Source organism: Chiloscyllium punctatum, chromosome 6, assembly GCF_047496795.1.
Source record: "Chiloscyllium punctatum isolate Juve2018m chromosome 6, sChiPun1.3, whole genome shotgun sequence".
In the NCBI taxonomy this organism is placed as follows: Eukaryota; Metazoa; Chordata; class Chondrichthyes; order Orectolobiformes; family Hemiscylliidae; genus Chiloscyllium; species Chiloscyllium punctatum.
The window spans coordinates 19,477,790-19,493,307 of record NC_092744.1 but is presented as its reverse complement, the minus strand read 5'-3'; the positions used below and the strand labels follow the sequence as shown (position 1 = coordinate 19,493,307).

The 15,518-nt window shown below is 39.7% G+C and overlaps 1 long non-coding RNA gene across 1 annotated transcript in view; it reads left to right on the top strand.

Annotated features, from left to right (window-relative positions):
- Nucleotides 1-4,389: 4,389 nt before the first annotated feature.
- Nucleotides 4,390-15,518, top strand: part of LOC140478469 (uncharacterized) — a 33,451-nt gene continuing 22,322 nt past the window's right edge. The window contains exons 1-2 of the long non-coding RNA XR_011960773.1: nt 4,390-4,603; nt 5,580-5,685. This is a non-coding gene — a long non-coding RNA (uncharacterized lncRNA). The remainder of the gene's footprint in view (nt 4,604-5,579; nt 5,686-15,518) is intronic.

The window sequence follows — 15,518 nt, the reverse complement described above, 5'->3', positions numbered from 1 at the left end:
CACAGTCAGTCACCTGAGGCGGGAATTGAACCCGGGTCTCAGGCGCTGTGAGGCAGCAGTGCTAACCACTGTGCCACCGCGCCGCCCACATGGTTAGGAGAAATTTTGTGCACCATCAACAAATTTTTGAAGAGTGTTTAAGGCAGTGTTCGTAAGAAAATCTTTTAGAAAGGAAATAAAATATTTAAAGTTTTTAAAAAGGCAAGATTTTAATAGCATGTGAAAAGTGCAGAGACATTGAACTTGCTTGATAATTCTTTCAATGGACTGGCATTAGCATGAGGGGCCAAATGGTCTCATTCTGTGATTCATGAATCGATGTTTTTTCAGCACAGATGCCAGGAGACCGCTGCCTCAGTTCAACTGATTTAAGATTCTAGCCAGGAGAGAGGAATCTATCCATTTCACATGCATTGTAATAGCACGCTTCACTCCCAGGTTATAAACAGGATATTGATTTGAAATTGTGAGAATGCAACCTCCTTCTGCTCTTCCAATAACAATTGTAACAACTGTGTTCATACTGAAAACCTTCTCTTCCATCACATTTTAGTCACCATCCCTCACCTTAATTTTATTGATTTTTTTTTTGGCCTAAAACCCTAATTTTGTTCCTCTGTTACTTTTTCCACTTGCTATTCCCCCTATATACTTTAGTCTCCAGAAAACGTTGTCTTGTCACTGAAGTGCATTTCTACAAATGCCCTGTACCATCTGGAATCTTGTTCAATCAACCCTTTTGAATCTTGATGATGAGTATTTTTAGGCTTTTCACCTGCAAAGAGCTTCACATCTGTCCTCTTAGGCCTGATAAATGCACACATGCCCACTTTCCAAAAAGGGAATCACACTATGGTGATCAGGAATACCAAGGCAGCTATGTTCATTTCTGCAAATGCCTTCCTAGCTTTTGAAGCCTGAGGCTAACTGAGTTTCTGGAGGTGCTGCACTGGCTGAGATAAGCTTCCTTATCATATGTAACCAAGTCTGTCTTTACAATGTAGCCTTGGTTAGTTGCAACACTTCCCAGCTCAGAATGTTGATATCAGGCATCTTAGTGCAACACCTTGGTCGCTTACGAAAAGATGCGGAGGTGCTGGCGTTGGACTGGGGTGTAAAAAGTTTAAAAATCACACAACACCAGGTTAAGTCCAACATGTTTATTTGGAAGTACAAGCTTTCTGATCCTGCTCCCAAAAGAGAAAATGCTGGAAAATCTCAGCAGGTCCGGCAGTATCTGTAAGGAGAGAAAAGAGCTGACATTTCGAGTCTAACTGATACTTTGTCAAAAGACAAACATACAGTCAAGTGAAATTGCTTTCAAACTATAATTTTACCAGCTTTGACAAAGGGTCAGTTAAACTCAAAACATCAGTTCTTTTCTCTCCTTACAGATGTTGCCAGACCTACTGCAATTTTCCAGAATTTTCTCTTTCAGTTTCTGATTCTAGCATCCGCAGTAATTTGCTTTTATTCTGATCCTGATCCACTGGCTCCCTGACAAAGGAGGAGTGCTGTGAAAACTTGTATTTCCAAGTAAACCTGTTGGACTGTAACCTGGTGTGGTGTGATTTTTTACTAAAAAGAACATACAGTCAAGTGAAATTGCTTTCAAACTGAGCATTTTGCATGTAAAATTATAATTTTCCCCAAGGTGTTGCCCCATGGTGGGGACAAACACACCCTCACAACCATCCTGTATGAGCAGATAATTCGTGACACAACTGTACAGAACAAAAGAAAGTGATTTGACACACCATGGCACTTTGAAAGCATTATCTACTCAGTCCCAAGCTCATGCTATTTTTCTTGTAGGCATTCATATTTCCTTCACGTGGATTGTAATTTTACTTCACTTCAGGAAATTACTGTTCAATCTCCCATCCTACCTTTCAGGCAAGGTATTTCAGATCATATCTTGTTTTGTGAAAAAATTCTTTTCATCTTCCCCTGTGGTTCTTTTGCCAATTAAATCTGACATCTGTCCCATTTGTTACTGATCCTCCTGCCAGTGGAAAACAGTCTCTCCATATTTACTCTATCAAAATATCTCATAACATCTCAATATCCCAAGGCAATAAACCATTCAGCAAACTCTTCAATCAGTTTATAAATACAAAGTTAGGATCGATTAATATTTTGAAGATTTTTTTCATAGGCGACTTGCCAATAAACTCAGAAAATGTCAATGGATCTTGTGTAAAAATTGCAGGTAGTGTTTGTGACATGAGATGACTCATTAAGCATCAATAGCAAGTTTTAAAAAAAAAATCTCACTTTAGGTTAATAATTCTTTAACTGGAACTGAAAGATAGTTGGTGACAATTTTTAAGCAGGTATAGAGCAAAGGGAAGAGGTAAAGGTAGTAAAACTATAAAGGAGAAGGTTTGTGAGTGGTTGGAGGGCGAGATCACAATAGGAATGAGAAGGTCATCTGCCCGACATAACAACGTAAATTGGGTAATATGAAGAATAGATTATTTAGCCCCTTGAACCTCTTCAGCCTTCCAGTGCAAACACATTTGATCGCTTTCTTAACTTCATTTACCCACCTTGGTGCCACAAACTTTAATAGCCCAAACAGAAATCTATTAATCACTGTTTTTCAGAGGCTAGGAATCTTGCAGCAAATAACTCCGCTCCTGATTCTCTGACACTTGTCCACCATCTACAGAATACAAATCAAGAGTGTAATGAAATAGTCCTCACTTGCCTGGTTGAGTGCAGCTCCAACAACATCCAGGACAAAACAAACGACTTGTTGGCAACGTATCCACAAACATCCACTTCCTCTGTTGCCAGTGTTCAGTAGCAGCAGTGTGGACCATCTACAAGATTAGCTGCAGAAATTCACCAAGACATTTTTATACAGTACCTTCCAAACCCACTTTCAACTAGAAGGACAAGAACAACAGTTACATTGGAACATAGACCTTGGAGTGCAGGTTCATAGCTCCTTTAAAGTGGATTCACAGGTAGATAGGATAGTGAAAGCAGCATTTGGTATGCTTTCTTTTATTGGTCAGTGTATTGAGTACAGGAGTTGAGAGGTCATGTTGCGGCTGTACAGGATATTGGTTAGGCCACTGTTGGAATATTGCATGCAATTCTGGTCTCCTTCCTATCAGAAAGATGTTGTGAAACTTGAAAGGGTTCAGAAAAGATTTACAAGGATGTTGCCAGGATTGAAGGATTTGAGCTATAGGGAGAGGTTGAATAGGCTAGGGCTATTTTCCCTGGAGTGTCAGAGGCTGAAGGGCGACCTTATAGAGGTTTATAAAATCATGAGGGGCATGGATAGGATAAATAGACAAAGTCTTTTCCCTGGGATGGGGAAGTCCAGAACTAGAGGGCATAGATTTAGGGTGAGAGGGAAAAGATATAAAAGAGACTTAAGGGGCAACTTTTTCACACAGAGAGTGGTACATAAAATGGAATGAGCTGCCAGAAAAAGTGGCAGAGGCTAGTACAATTTAAAAGGCATCTGGATGGGTATATGAATAGGAAGGGTTTGGGGGGATATGGGCTGGGTGCTAGCAGGTGGGACTAGATTGGGTTGGGATATCTGGTTGACATGGACAAGTTGGACCAAAGGGTCTGCTTCCATGCTGCACATCTGAGACTGTACATCTCTGTGACTCTGAGCACAACCTGCAAATTCCCCTCATATCCACTCACCATCCTGACTTGGGAACATATCACTGATTCCTTCGGACCATTGGATGAATGTTCTGGAACTCCCTAATTAAAGGAATTGTGGATCTACATGGATAACATGTACTGCAGTGGTTTAAGAAGACAGCTTATCACCCCTTTCCCAAGACCAACTAGAATAAGCAATAAATGTTAGCCCAGCCTCCATCCTGTGAATGAATTAAGGAAAAGGGACCCTTTTGAAATTTTTCAATTGATTCCCACCCTTAACAGTTTCTTTTTGGTGGGAGGAAAAGAATTCCAAGATTTCCATTCCCCTTCGTGTGAGTAAGTACTTTCTGTAATCAGCCCTGAATGATCTGGCTGTACCATCTTATCATGCTTGCCTTGTCAAACATAGTTGTTTCTTTCTGGCTATCGTATAAAATCACTTCATCATTTCAAATGTCTCAATGATCAAACTGTCCAAGAGAAATTGGGAGCAGTGATCAAGATCTAAGTTAGTTAAACTAGTGTGCCTAATGGCACATGTAATATCTCTAATTGTGTGGTCACATGTGAATAAATATCCCAATTTGCACTTCCATGTGTTTGGGACACAGATTAGGTCATATGTCTGCACTTAGGGATACAGAATGCATACAACAAAACTGAATGGAATATCTATGTCAAATGTTCCAAAAATATTGCCCTATTGTGAAGAGAGCCCCACCTCCTATTACAAATACTCACCAGTCTTTACAACACGGAGCTGTGAGCCTTTTGGCTGTGACTAATAGAAAATGGGATCATTGCAGTATAGTGGTGTTCAGTAATGCTGTCATATTAGAAAAGACAGTGGACTATTCAGTATTCAAGAATTAATTCTGCAACTTCTGACCACTGGAAGTGAGGTGGAAAAGGTTTACAACTTGATGTAAATCCTGCAACATAACAATGCAACAATTCAGTAAGTCATTATTCTTTTTGCGTGGAGTAGTGTGCGTTTATGTTCTTTTCTCAGTAAATTCCTTAGAGGTAACCAGGCAGATTTTAAAAAGTCCTTCACTGAAATAGTCTTCTGAATAGCAAACTTTAGTTATGGAATGATATTCTATATTTTAAAAATGAACGGTATAATAGCTGGTCAAATAGCCCAGTTTAAAGTGTGGTGTTAAAGTTAACTCTATGCACACATGCATCTGCTGGATGATTTCCATCCTTCCTGATTATAACTTTGACTTCAAAGCCTGCCAACTCTCTATCACTCACTTTTACACCTTCACACATTAGCAGGATCTGTCCCCGTGGTGTCTTCTCCTGTTCACGCTGCAATTCACTTTGTGGATGCGAACGGCAGGATTTGTCGGTTTAATATGTGCGTCAGCTGTGGCTTTGTGGGTTACACACTCATTTGTGAGTCAGAAACGTGTGAGTTTAAGTTCCACTCCAGAACTTGAGTAAAAATTAAAAATTCAGCCTCATCTTCCAACGCAGTACTGAGTGAATGCTGCACTGTTGGGGAGGTGATTTCGTTTAAATGAGGCATTAATCTTAGACTCGGTCAGCCTTCTCAGATGAATGTGAAATACTCCATGGCACTATTTTAGAGAGGAACAGTGATGGTATCCCTAGTGGTACAGTAAAAGATTATTCCTCAACCCAAATCATAAAGGCAAATTACCAGGTCATTACTACATTGCTGTGAGCTTGTGTACAATTTGGGGCTGCATCTCCCGCAATTGATCAGCAACTGCACTGCATTGAAATATATTGGGACATCTTGTACTATATAAATGTACATTTTTAAATAAAATGGCTAGGTTCCAAAAGACTTCACCACAAAAAGCTTTTTTTATAAACAGAAACTGTTTCTCACCATATAACAAATGATTAACACCATCCCATAAGATTATTTGATTGTTGTTAAATAATGCTTCTATTAGCAGACCAGCGTTACGTTGTCCCTGCTCTTCTCCTGGTGGCCTGGATAGTGGGCTGTTCTGTGGTCGTTTATTACATTTTCTCCTGAGGAGTTGGACACAGCAGCAGGTAAATTATTCACTTGTGAAATCATGAAACTGTAGATCGCTATATAAGGAAGAACACAAACATGTTGGAGACCTTCAGCAGGTCAGACAGCAGTTGTGTGGGAAAAAAAAAACTTCAGTTAATGTTTGAGGTCAATGACCTTTCATCTGAAGTTGGAAGAAGTTGGAGTTAATGGGGTTTTTTCCCCCAAGTACAAAGGCAGGGAAAATTGGGAAGGTCAAACGAAAAGGAAGGCTGTGTTTGATGGAATGCAGGGGGGAAGACAAGAAGTTAACAGCACAAGGGAAAGGGGGATTGTAAAGGGGCAAATTAAGGAATGAAAGGCATTTCCAGTGAAGCTGTAATTGGCAACAGAAGCACCTTTGGTAGGTTCTGCTATCTGAGAAAATAGTTAAGGTGGTCATGTTCTGTAATTGTTGAACTCAGAGTTGAGTCTGGAAAGTTATAAAGTCCCTCATCAAAAAATGGAGTGCTGATGCTCAATATTCCATTGCCTTTATGACAATTCATTTTGCATTAATCTTTGAATTTACATTTGAGCCTCTGCGGTTTTATTACATTCTGTTATGAATTTCTTGCATACAGAAAAAAAACGGCAATTCATTACCTGAACAGGCAGCTGTGGAGGCTTCGCAGATGGATGTGAATGCAGTGATAATTTGAACATGTCCTGTGCCATTGCAAACATGGCATTGTAAATATACATCTTGGAGAAATAATGTGCAATGCCTTTTGTTTTATTCGTGTAAGAAGCATCACTGGCAAATGTTATTAAAATGCATACTTTGCAGCTCGCTTCTTCTGAAGTTTCCTTTTGATGTCTGTTCCCTATTTTCTCCTTTTGTTGCTAATTGGTTGGCGCTGACAGATTCACATCTGACTAAAAATATTGAGTCTAAGTCACCCAGATCCCCAGCCTACACTCCAGGACTTAGGCACCTAATTTATTTTGACAGTGTGTAATAGTTATGGAGTTCTATAGTGATTAAGATAGATGAATTGGTAAACTGAGACACATTTGCCTGTTTAAATGGACGTAAAAGATCCTAGGGCAAAAATCAGCCAACAAAAGAGATCTCTTTCTATGATCTACATTTATCCTTTCATCAACACCACTAAAACATATTAATTGATCTAAACTGTCAATTGTTGCCATGGCAGCTTGCTGTCCACAATTCACTTGCAGCATTTTCTAACATTTATGGAACAAAGAACAACACAGCATAGAAACAGACCCTTCATCCCAACAAGCCTGCACTAATTCCTACTCCTCACTTAAACCTGTCATTTATTGCCCATATGCAGTTTCCTTCCTTCTGTTTGCCTCCTGTTCCTGTGTCTATCCAGATACACCTTAACTGTTGCTAACATGCCTGCTTCCACCACCTCTTCTAACAGTCTGTTCTAGGCACCCACTACCATGTGTATGAAAAGTTTTCCCTTCTCCTCTAAACTATTGCCTCTCACCTTGAACCTGTACCCTCTTGTAGTTGACCTTTCCAACCTCAGAAAAAGCCCTGACTATCCACCTATCTATGCTTCTCGTAATTTTGTAGACCTCTATCGAGTTGCCTCTCAGCCTCCATCTTTCCAGTGATGCATAATTTGCACCTAAATTTGATCTTCCAAAATGCATTATTTCACATTTATCTGGATTAAATGCAATCTGTTATTTCTCTGCCCAAATCTGCAATCTATCTATATCCCGCTGTGTCCTTTGACAATCCCCTCACTCTCTGTAACTCCAACAATTTTGGTGTCCTTTGTAAACTTAATAATCAGACCACCTACATATTCCTCCAGCTCAATTTTATATTGCAAACAAGAACGATCCCAACACTGCTCTCTATGGAACATCGCTACTTACTGATCTTTATTCCAAAAAACACCCTTTCACCACTACTGTGCCTTCTGTAACCAAGCTGGTTCTGTATTAATCTATCCAGTACACACCAGATCCAGATTACAGCAGTAATAATGCTTCAAATATACTTCATTGATTGCAGAATATTGGGATACCCTGAAGCCATGAAATGTTATATATAAATACAAGTTGTGTCATATTTCCCTTTTGTTAAAAATATTGGATAAAGAATGGCATGTGAAGAAATCATTTAGATTCATAAGGCACTGACCTGAGGACTCAGGGAGGAATAGGCTTTTCAATTGGGATGGACTCCACTTCAACCATGTTGTAGATAACATTTTAAACTAACTACAGGGTTGGGGGTTGCAGGGTAGGGTGTGACACATGGTTTATTATCATTGAAACACAAGTATAGATATGCATTCTCTAAACCAGACTTTCCCTCTAATTTTCTGAGAAATCTCTCAATTTTTAAATGCTATGTCTTCACACTGGTTTAAAATCTGCTTTGGAAGTGCAAAATGATAAAGAAGTTTGCACTACCCTGATTACAGACGGCCAAATTAAAGTTGAGGCTATTCTACCTGCCCACAAGATTCCTGTTTCTTCGTGTTGATGTTCTGTCTGAAGTGTGTGAGAGACCTCTCTGAAACTCTGATCTATTGTTACACTAACACCTGGCAGCATTGTCTCAGCAACACCTATTCATTAGTCAATCAAGGTAAATTGCTTACGTATCTGTCTGGATTCATTCAATTTGACAGTGAATGCTGGAAACTTAAACCACATAGGGACCAGTATCATGGACAAGTGTATAAATAGAGCTGTAGACAAGACTTAAACTAATGACAAGGTTGGAGGTGGGTGGGTAATTGCTAGTGACAGGATTCAGTGAAAAGAAGTTTAGTAATTCAAAGTGAAAGGTTGAAACTTTGAAATAGTGTAGAGATGCGAGTAAAGACAAGCATAACAAGACCAGAAGGCTGAAAGATTTTAAGAAGAATTATACATCAGCTCTTAAGGTAATTACAGGTGTAAGAATCATTTACGTGTGTGTCTACTTGCTTACTTAATGGGACTCGTTTTACTCAATAATGAAATATGGTTCATTGTTATTGAAACACAAGACTGTGCAATTCTATAGAACCCATCTTCCCTCTAATTTCCCAATAACCTTACAACTCTTAAATATCTATGCCCACACATTGGTTTAAAATCTGCTTTGAAAGTGCAAGATGACAGAGAAATTTATATTACCCTGATTACAACTGCCTGAACTGAAGTTAAGGCTGTTCTTCCTGCTCCCAAGGGTCCTGCTTCTTTAATCAAGCTAACTGGTGTCTATATCAGGGAGGTAAAAACAATAACTGCAGATGCTGGAAACCAAAATCAGTCTGTCTGGCCTGATCCAATTCCCAGCATGCTGTTCTGTTGTTCAGTTTTCACAGCATGCTGTTCAGTTGGCCAATATTGCTTTTAGTGTCTCAAAATAGCTATTATTTTATTTAAAAGGGACATTACACTACCTGCACAGGAACTAGAGGTAATAAAAATGGAAGGTTCTTTATTTGAATGCAGGAAGCATCTGCAGTAAGGTAGATGAATTAATGGTGCAAATAGAGATCAAAGATTTCAATCCTGTCATCATTACTGTGTCAAGGTTGCAAAGACATCAAAGGTGGGAAATGAATATTTCAGAGTACACATTATTTTTCAGAGACAGAATGACAAAGGAGAAGTGGTAGCTCTGTTAATAAAGGATAATGTGACACTTACATCATGTCTTTCTAGATGGAAGTGATTGTGGTTTTGGAAGGTACTGTCTAGGAATCTTCGGTGAGTTTCTGTCATGCATCTTGTAGATGGTACACATTACTGCTACTGAGTATCGGTGGTGGAAGGAGTGGATGCTTGTGGATGTCATGCCAATGTCACAATGCCACAGGGAAGGTTAAACTGTAGAGCACAATGAAATTTTACTATATTAGTACCTGGGATGAAGAGATTGTCCTAAGGAGATACAGAATAAATTCAGTTGACATCTCCAGAGCGCAGAAAAATGAAAGTTGCTTTCATCAAAGTATACAAAATTCTTCAGAGGCTTGATACAACAGAAGTTGATGGACTAGGTGGAATCTTATCAGGCTTTGAGAGATGTGGGTTGTGGCAAGGTGGGTGATGAATTAGGCATGGCCAATCCCAATGTCAAATCCATCTTACCACATCTTGTTTGCTCTTCTCAAGCAGCGTGGTGAACAGCACACCACCCACTTGAATCTTTCTGTTTTGCTTGTGGAATGAGAGAGAAGGACAGATATTATGTTAGATGAAAGTTGGTGGCACAACAATTGCTGTTAGTACAGAAGCAGAGGCTTCCCCAACATGCCAAATGAGTGCTGTTGGGATGGGTGAGGATGAGTGGGGAAGAAGTTGCAGGGCATTAGTTAGAATGGTAGAGCATGAACATTGTTGGAAGTCAGTCCAGTATCAGAGACAGAGTAAGTGTGAGGTATCAGAGGGAAGACAGTAACACTTATACTGCTGGCATGGAGAAGGATATTGAATATTGATCGTCTTCCCACAATGCTGAGCATTCCCCCAGTTACTACTCTAACCTGGGTGTCAACCTCAGTCCATATTGGCATGGTTTAGTGTTCTAGCCTCCACTGCTGGTTCTTGGAGAAGGCAAAGTCTTGCCATTGTGCCACCCCATTCAACAGGCCCTCCAGGCCCCTACCTGCTGAGCCGAACGTCAATTTTCCTATCTGCTTAGCCCAGTGCAAATATTAGGGATCATACAGGGCAGCTCTAGACTAATAGAGCTTGTCTTGGTGTGCAACAGCCTTTTAATATCGCACTGGGATGCTGACCAATTCCAGAATCTCAGGTGGATGCTGAGTTGTTCCGGGAACTGTGTGTAATAAGGAAATTGGAAATGATTCTCATCAATGAGGGCTGAACGGCAATTAATGTGACAAGATTGGTAAGATGTGGTGAGAAACCTCATTTGGACACGCAGTGAGAACAATGCCATCAAACTTGATACATCTTGCACCTAGCTGAGAAAGTTGGAAGAATCAGCCTCATGTTCAGGGAATCTAAAGTACAAGGGCACAATCTAAGTATAAGAGATCAATCACTTCAGTCTGAGAAAAAGAGAGGTAACCCCTCAAAGGATTGTGAATCTTTAATATTTTCAGCACCAAAGGCTCCACCTTTGACAATATTTAAGACCATGAGCCATAAGAGCAAATAAGCCCAGGCTCTGGTCCACTATTCAATGAGAAATGGCTTATCTAATAATCTTCAACTCCGCTTTCTTGCCTTTTCCCCATAACCCTCGATTCCCTTCCTGATTAAATCTCTGCCTGTGTCAGCCTTGAATGTGTTTAATGACCCAGCCTCAACAGCCCTTTAAAGTAAAGAATTCTACAGATTCTCTACCCTTTGAGAGAAGAAATTCCTCCTTAACTCTGTCTCATATCGATGAACCTTGTTCTGAGATTATGCCCTCTGGCCCTGGACTCTCCCTTAAGGGGAAGCAAACTTTCCACATTTACCCTGTCAAGTCTGTGATAGACAGATATTTGGCCTCTCAGGGACCAAACAACATAAGGAGTTGACAGGAAAGTAGAGTTGAAGCTCAACATCAGCCACAATCAAATTCAATGGCAGAGCAGGTTTGATGAGTGATGTTGTTTAATACTATTCCTGTTTCTTATGTTTACTTTGAGAATGTTGACTCACATTTTGTGCATTCTGCGATTCTATGCACTGGGGCATTTATCCATTTCCATGCTTTGCACTCAGAGCTGAGGGAAGAATAGAAAAATGAAATTCTTTTAAAATGATGAGAAATTTTTAAAGATCATTGTTCAAAGAGATTTGGTTGCCCTTGCACAAGAATAGCTCCAAAGTCATAGACCATACAGAAATCAACTAGGAAGACAATCATGTTGAACTTTATTACATGGAATACAAGAGTAAGGAAGTCTTGCTATGATTTTTTTGGCTTTGTTGAGACAAGGCAGACTGTGTGCAGTTGGTCACTGTACCTAAGGAAAAATACACTTGCCTCAAAATGCAGTTTCATTGAAATGATTCCTATGACAAGGGACTGACCTATGAGAAGTGTGAGGCTACAATGAGGAGTGACCTTATAGAGGTTTACAAAATTATGAGAAGCATGGATAGGATAAATAGACAAAGTCTTTTCCCTGGGATCGGGGAGTCCAGAACTAGAGGGCATAGGTTTAGGGTGAGAGGGGAAAGATATAAAAGAGACCTAAGGGGCAACATTTTCACGCAGAGGGTGGTACATGTATGGAATGAGCTGCCAGAGGTACAATTGCAACATTTAAGAGGCATTTGGATGGGTACATGATTAGGAAGGGTTTGAAGGGACATGGGCGAGGTGCTGGCAGGTGGGACTAGATTGGGTTGGGATATCTGGTCGGCATGGATGGGTTGGACTGAAGGGTCTGTTTCCATGCTGTACATCTTTATGACTCTATGACTCTTCTATAGAATTGGTAGGAGTTTGTCTCATTAAAACACAAAAAGTTTTGATATTACTTGATAGGAAAGTTTTGAGAGATTGATTTTTCCTGGTTGGAGAGTCTAGAATTAGTGGTATAGTCTTGGTACAAGTAGTCAACTATTTAGAACTGAAAAGGTTTGTAATTAAAATGGTTGTAAATCTTTGGAATTCTGTACTGAGTTTGGATGCTTAGGTTTTAAGCGAATTCAAGTTTGATGAAAATAGATTTTTAACTTTAAGGGAATTAAGATGTATGGAAATTGGGCAGGAATGTGAATATGAGGTCAAGAGCTAATATGATCTATCGGTGGCAGAGCAGACTCTTAATATAACCTATTCATGCTCCTATATCGTTTGGTCTTATGTTCTTACTTGAAGTCAAGCTACAAATGTGTACACATGATGAATCTGACTTATGTGAACTTTCACACAGGATATATTGGGTAAAGAAACTGGCTTATAAGATTATTTTCCATTGTTTTACCCAAGATATGAACAGCTCTTCTGGTACAGTCTTTATCTAGGTCATCAGGGTAATTCACAAGTTATAGACTTCATGGGGGTTATTTTGTTCCTGTGTGAATTGTGGTAAAGAATTAACAGCCTCATTTACACCCCACCAAATTTTCTTATTCCTTGCCATCTTGCTGCACTAGAGAGTATGTATTACACAACATATAGCAAAGGGACATTTACACCCATTTCTATTAAAGTCAAGGACTTTGAGTCTCTGTTGATTATAATGGCAAAATGCCTTAAACTATTTGTCACAGGGTACTTTCAGGGCCAAGTCTTCTTTTTTATTTTTGTGTCTTCTTTAAAAATATTGTGGATTGAAAACGAGAAAGAACTGTTCAAAAACCTATTTTTTGTCAGTGTGCTACATGGTTTCTATATCAAATTATCTGATACCCATGGAGAGCATAATATAAGGCTGTTTGAACCAGCAGCAATTAAATTCCAAGCAAAGAGGAGCCAAGGGAGTTTGTATTCAAGTACAGCTGGGCAGCAACAAGAAGTTAAATGGTCTATAGTCAAGTGACCAATTATTGATGACAGAGACCTTTTGCTTGCCAGCAAATAAATGGTTGGTTCTCAGATTACTGTGTCGGTTACAGCTGGAAACAAGTCATAGAGATAAAGATAGAAGGAAGCAAAGAAGTATCCATATAAATTCATAGAGTCATATAGTTGTATAGCACTGAAACAGGCGCTTCAGTCTAACTTGTCCTTGCTGACCAAATAACCTAAATAAATCTCGTCCCATTTGCTATCATTTGGCCCATATCCTTCCAAATCTTCCTATCATGTACCCATCCAGATGCCTTCTAAATGTTGGAACTTTACCAGCCTCTAGCACTTTCTCTGGCAGCTTATTTCATACATGCACCACCTTCTGCTTGAAAAAGTTGCCCCTTAGATCCCTTTTAAGTCTTTCCCCTCACATCTTAAACTAATGCCCTCTGGTTTGGGATCCCTTATGCTCAGAAAAAGACCTTGGCTATTCACCCTCTCAATTTCATGTTGATTATTTTGGGGGGGGGGGGGGGCAGTAAGGTACAATCCCAATAAAGTGATCAGCCCTGACAATATTTCTCAGTTCTATCCAAATTACTTCATTGGACATACTCCCAGGGATATCCTCCTTAAGTACAGCCAGAATGTTAGAGACAAAACGTGTGGCACAGGGAAAGCACAGCAGGTCAGGCAGCATCTGAAGAGCAGGAGAGTCAATGTTTCGGGCAGAAGCCGTTCATCAGGAATGATGAAGGGTTTATGCCCAAAATGTTGACTCTCCTGCTCCTCAAATGCTGCCTGACCTGCTGTGCTTTATCTGTGCCACACTTTTTAACTCTGACTCTCCAGCATTTGGAGTTCTCATTTTCTCCTAGCCATAATGTTATTCCAAACCAAAATTCCCACTTGCCATCTTCTCTCACTTTCCCCCAGGCAGATGTGGGTACTGCAGATGCTGGAGAATTAGAGCCAAGATTAGAGTGGTGCTGGAAAAGCACAGCAGCTCAGGCAACATCTGAGGAGCAGGAAAATTGACGTTTCAGGCAAAAGCCCTTCATAACCATTCTTGATGAAGGGCTTTTGTCCGAAATGTCGATTTTCTTGCTCCTCAGATGCTGCCTGACTTGCTGTGCTTTTCCAGTACCACTCTAATCTTGACTGTCACTTCCCTTCCCTCCCCCCTCCCACTGTCCCTTTCTATTCTTCCTATAGAATGTATACCCTGGAACAATGACCTTCACTTCTCTAAGCAACATTTCTGTAATTGCTATAAGATCCTAGTTGCATGTTCTCAACCATGCCCTGAGTTCATCTGCCTTGCCTGCCAGGCCTCTTGCTTTCAAATAAATGCAGTTTAATTTATTATTCTTACCTCATTTTCTATCTTGTTCTTGCCTGCCTTGACCTTTCAACTTGCTCCTCTTCTCAACTGTACCAGCTTTATACTTATCTCTTTTCTCACTATTTTTTGCTCCTCCCATGTCTTTACTAGTTGAAACTGTCCTGCGTAGCACTAAGAAATCTTCCTACCAGGACATTGGTCCTCTTCCAATTCAAGTACAACCCCTCTTTCTCATACTCCAGAAGAGCTTCCAATGTCTTTTCCCAGGTTAGAAGCTGCCTGTTCTCTGCAGTCAAAAATTCAGTTTTACCTGAAGAAAACCATTAACCTATCCTGCAGCAATTGTTGTGCAGTTTTACTTTTGAATTGATAAATCCAAGATATTTTCCAAGTGAATACATTACTGTTTGTACACTGTAAGGAATCTAATCTAAGGAATCTAATATAATCTAATCTAATTACTCTGTACTTCTGACAAACCAATTAAAACTTCCAGGAGATATCTGAACATTAAGTGTCTGGCTAGCTATAGAAAGATCATCTCAACATCAGAACTGGTTGAAAAATAGCTCTGGTATCATTCCAAAGTCAATGCAAATTAAAAGCTAACAATTCCAAATGCAAAGACCACTGAACTGACTTTCCAGTTTTCCACCTCTGGCAGTAATATATTTTCTCTAGGGAGTGAGAGCAAGCTAATGTTTCGAATTTAGATGACTCTTCATCAGAGCTCTGATGAAGAATCATATGACTTGAAATGTTAGCTTACTGTCTCTCCATGGATACTGTCTGACCTGTTGTGATCTCCAGCAGATGTACATTTCAGTACAGATTCCAGCATCAGCAGCAATCTGTTCTGATCTATTTTCTGAATTTTGTCTGTGTGTATAAGATGAAGTTTATAAGGGAATTAGAATTTTAGTTACTAATGTTATATGCCAATGATTTTTATCTGTTTACCTGCATTTATAGTTTAATAACCTGTAATCAATAATAATTCTTGTTCATTTCTGAAACCTGGTCCATGCTTTATATCAAGCTTGGTCTGAAAGTCAGGTATATACCGA